This window comes from Chanodichthys erythropterus, chromosome 15 (assembly GCF_024489055.1).
Source record: "Chanodichthys erythropterus isolate Z2021 chromosome 15, ASM2448905v1, whole genome shotgun sequence".
Lineage (NCBI taxonomy): Eukaryota > Metazoa > Chordata > Actinopteri > Cypriniformes > Xenocyprididae > Chanodichthys > Chanodichthys erythropterus.
The window spans coordinates 35487212-35491765 of record NC_090235.1 but is presented as its reverse complement, the minus strand read 5'-3'; the positions used below and the strand labels follow the sequence as shown (position 1 = coordinate 35491765).

Sequence of the window (4554 nt, the reverse complement as noted above, 5' to 3'; positions counted from 1 at the left end):
AGTTAATCATAGTCATAATCATTTCTAAAAAGTTGAATCATCTTAACACTCTGAGGTCTAAAAACGCGCCGGCGCGTTTTGCAGTTTTTTTTTCACATTGCAGCAAAACAGACTTAAAATACTCCGTCATTTTTTGTCATAGAGACATAAGTAATATATCAATTGAAACTATAGAATGTCTTCTTTTTTTTGTGTACACTCACAATCAAAATAAAACTTTGTGCTTTTTAAAAATAAATAAAATATACAGGGTGTGCTGTCCTGCCGTCTCCGTCTCTGCAAACATCGTTCTAAAACGTCACTAAAAGTAACTAAAATAGATGGCTTATACATGCTACATGGACATGAGAGATATGTCTTTGGAAAGCTTTAAGTGTCTACTTTTAAACAAAACAAATAAATTCTAAAACAAATATTCTCCCTTTATGTAATCAGTATAAAAGTAAAGAAAGGTACTGTTTCTCCTGTCTGACCTAATTATCTTTAATGTGTGCCCGCCCACGCGCAGAGCGCTCTATTCATAAGATAATGTGCTGAGGCGATTTATGCAAACTGTAAACGCCCCTAACAGCGTCTTAAAAAGCATCAAGTTTCATCAGATTCATTCGCTGTCCTTCGCGTTTGGAAGATGGCACACTACACAGGTGAGCAGGCTCTTCAGATGGTCCTGGACAGTGAGGAAGTTCACTCTTTCCTCGGAAGAAGAACACGACTCTGACGATGAACGTCTGCATTTTGAAGAGCGACTTGATCCAGCTGAAGATACAGTTTCTGATGAGTAAGTGATTTAGTTTTACTTAAAATTATTTGACGTGTTTTTTTTTCTATATAAGCGTACATATATTTGCCTTATATTTACATCTATCTATATAACTATATATATAACTTTATCTCATAAAAACGCTTATAAATAGAATGCTTTTCTGTTGATATAGGGCCTACTTAAATTATTTATATAAGCGTACATCTATATTTGCCTTATATTTACTTCTATCTATCTATCTATCTATCTCTCTATCTATCTATATATATATATATATATATATATATATATATATATATAAATATATATATATATATAACTTTATCTCATAAAAATGCTTATAAATAGAATGCTTTTCTGTTGATATACTCAAATTATTTGACGTGTTTTTTTTTTTTATATACAAGAGTACCTCTATATGTTCCTTCTATTTACATCTATCTATAAATATATATATAGCGTATCTAAGTACCGTATATGATAGGCGTGAATGTGCTAAAATATGCTTGGTTGTGAAATGCGCGAACATGTTGCTATTTGCTAAATGTGCTAACTGATATAGCAGACTGTAAACGTTTACACATTCGCACACTTTGTCCGGTAATGGCCAATTGACAGACATATACAGCATGCTTGTATACCTGTTACTTTCCTGTCAGTTATGCATAGCTAATGGTATGAGAGTATTATCTTATATGCTAATAATAACAGGGTATTTTATACATTTTTTTTTTAGGAATGTGGATCCATCACTCTCACATTCACCTGCAATTCCCACTAGGAGGGCACGCAGCAACACAGTTGAGTAAGTACACTTTTACCCACTATATGGTAGGCCTATATTGAAATCTGTAAGATTTTTCATGTTTTTAAAATAAGTTTCGTCTGCTCACCAAGGCTGCATTTATTCAATTAAAAATACAGTAAAAACAGTAATATTGTGAAATATTATTACAATTTAAAATAACTGTTTTCTATTTGAATATATTTCACAAAGTCGTTTATTCTTGTGATGTCCAGCATCATTACTCCAGTCTTCAGTGTCGCATGATCCTTCAGAAATCATTCTAATATGATGATTTGCAGCTCAAGAAACATTTATTGTTTACAATTGTTCAGAAATGTTTCATAAGTAGCAAATCATCATATTTGATGATAATATTTGATGATAATATTAATAAGATTCATATTTGATGATAATATATTTGCAGAGCTCTGTGGTGTGTCGTCACAGAAAGCAGCTCCAAAACGGACCAAAAGTGACCATGTACCGGTTCCAGGAGCAGAGCTGACATCAGATGCAAGGAATAATGCCACCGCTGGTCATCGGAACTGCATGCTTTGCAAAGTACAGCTTGGTAAAAGGCAAGACACACCTTGGAAATGCCAGGCATGTGACATTTACTTGTGTCTTCAGTTGAACTGTTTTCAAAAATGGCACACAGATGTGTGACTGTTCAGATTCTCTGTTCACCACCTCTCACTGACCATTGGGCTGCAAAGATTATCTATATGTGATCAAGCAGGTTATGTATAGGGTGTAAAAGTGGGCTTTTTTTTTATAAACCTTACCTTTATTTGCCTGTATACACAAAAAATGTGCCTTTGACCCTAGTTTATATGTGGATTATATTGTTAACTTTATTTTAAATAAAAAAGAAAAAAAACAATGATATGTCTTGTCTTTGCATTTTCTTAGTTGACTCAGTCACATTCCTGACTGAATGGCTCATTATGCGGCTCATTAGGGGCAGGGTCTTAATCTCCCCAGGTGTAAATCACTTCATTATTCATGAAGAGTCACACCTCTTCGCATATGGCCTACCTAAACAAAAAGTGTCTTAGAAATTTAAAATCAATACAATGTTTTATGTGTCAGAGTAGGGAGGATCATTTCCACATCATTTTGAAGCAAAAACTCTACACTAAAATATACAATTCTCAAAAGTCTTGTGAAAAAACATTTAGTATGCATTTTTAGGTATTGTTTCAGTTACTTTTTTTTTTTTGTTTTTTCAATAACCACGCATAAACATTATTCCTTTAAAAACACAAACATGTACATACATGTTCCTCACATATTATGGTAGCCTAGTTTGTGCTGAATACAGTGTAATGACACTTTTGTCATTAATATGTTTATAACCAACTGATAAAAGCACAAATGTCAGGGCATGTCAAAACTTCTCCAGGGCCCAAAATCAGCCTCAGACTCCAGAGGGTTAAAGTCATTACAGACAAGGTACCACCGTTACAGGACTGTGATGTTGGCCTGTTAATAGGCTACAATTGTTCAAGGTCAATGACTCCCAGAGAACTAGTACTAGTAGGAGGAGATGATGAATCCTACGCCATTCGGACAGATTTGGGATGGAGTATAGTAGGTTGTTCTTCACCATACTCTGATTTACCTGGAGTTAGTAGAGTGTGTGGTAACACTTTATAATAATGTTCAGTTATAAGTCACTTGTATATTTAGGGGCCAAGCCCCGAAGGGGCTGTAGCCCCTATTGTAATTGTACGTTTTCCCTTTTATTATTATTAGGGGCCAAGCCCCGAAGGGGCTGTAGCCCCTATTGTAATTGTACGTTTTCCCTTTTATTATTATTATTCTTCCTCCCGAATGGGAGTCTATGGCAGCCCTATCAACGGAACATGAGAAAATGATTAAATTTGGCACAGTTGTAGAGATGCTCATGAATAGTGATTGGACCAAATTTGGAGTCTCTAGAACCAACTCTATAGTGCCACCACCAGTTCAAAATTTCAACATTCTAACGGTTTTAACATTTGAACTGTTTGTCATAGAAAAATTAAATTTAGTTCATCTGTTTCGGCTCTTCATGCTGATGCTATTCAACTTCTTACATTAAGTCTCCACCCATTACAGTAGCGGCCATTTTGAAAAGTACAGTATTTGTTTTTTTCGCTTCTCCTCCTTCAAAATTTGTCCAATTTTGTCCAATCTTTGATCAGATTATCTTTGGACTGAGCCGCACAGAAATGACTGAACAGATTTTTTTTTATTCATCTTTGTTCAAAGGTTATGATGTCACGAAGTTAACGAGGTCGACCCGAAATTAGTATAGAGGCTGTATCTCGGCCAAACTTTGAGCAATCGAAACAAAAATTGGTACGCTTCATCAGAACCATGGTCTGAGGGTCTATGCCAAACTTGGGAACAGCGCCACCTACAGGTCATGAGATATGAAAAATGGCTATTTTGGCCAATAACTTTTGAACAGTTTGTCAGAAAATCAATATCTTGGTGTCTATGGATTCCTTGGATCATGCCGAATGATCATGTCAATATTGGATGTATCACGTGTCCGCCATTTTGAATTTTGTCATAAATTGCGATATCTTTTAAACAATTTGACATATCTTCACAAAAATTGGTATGTATGACCTTTAGAAGGTCGTGAAGGTACCTGAGAAGTTTCAGCACAGCGCCACCTACTGTTCCACAGATGTAATGATTATTTCAAAAACGCTTATAACTTTTGAAAACACTTTCCAAAATGTGTATGCTTCATGTCATTTTATTCCCTGGCTTATGCCAATTCCGACAATGTATCATTTGCCATTTTCCTTAAATGTACCTGTCTGCCATATTGAAGTAAATGAAAAACAGTTTTTTCGCTACTCCTCCTACAAATTTTGGTCAATTTTGTCCAAAATCAGCTCAGATGATCTTTGGACCGAGCCGCACAGAAATGACTGAACAGATTTTTGATATTCACTACCATTTCCGAGATATTCATCTCTGAATGTGACCTTGCTTGTGTTTG

The 4554-nt window shown here is 35.2% G+C and overlaps 1 long non-coding RNA gene across 1 annotated transcript; it reads left to right on the top strand.

Moving 5' to 3' along the window:
* Positions 1-462: 462 nt before the first annotated feature.
* LOC137002100 (uncharacterized) lies at positions 463-2806 on the top strand. Its single transcript, XR_010891767.1, has 3 exons — positions 463-778; positions 1500-1568; positions 1975-2806. It is a non-coding gene; the product is annotated as an uncharacterized lncRNA (long non-coding RNA).
* Positions 2807-4554: the final 1748 nt, after the last annotated feature.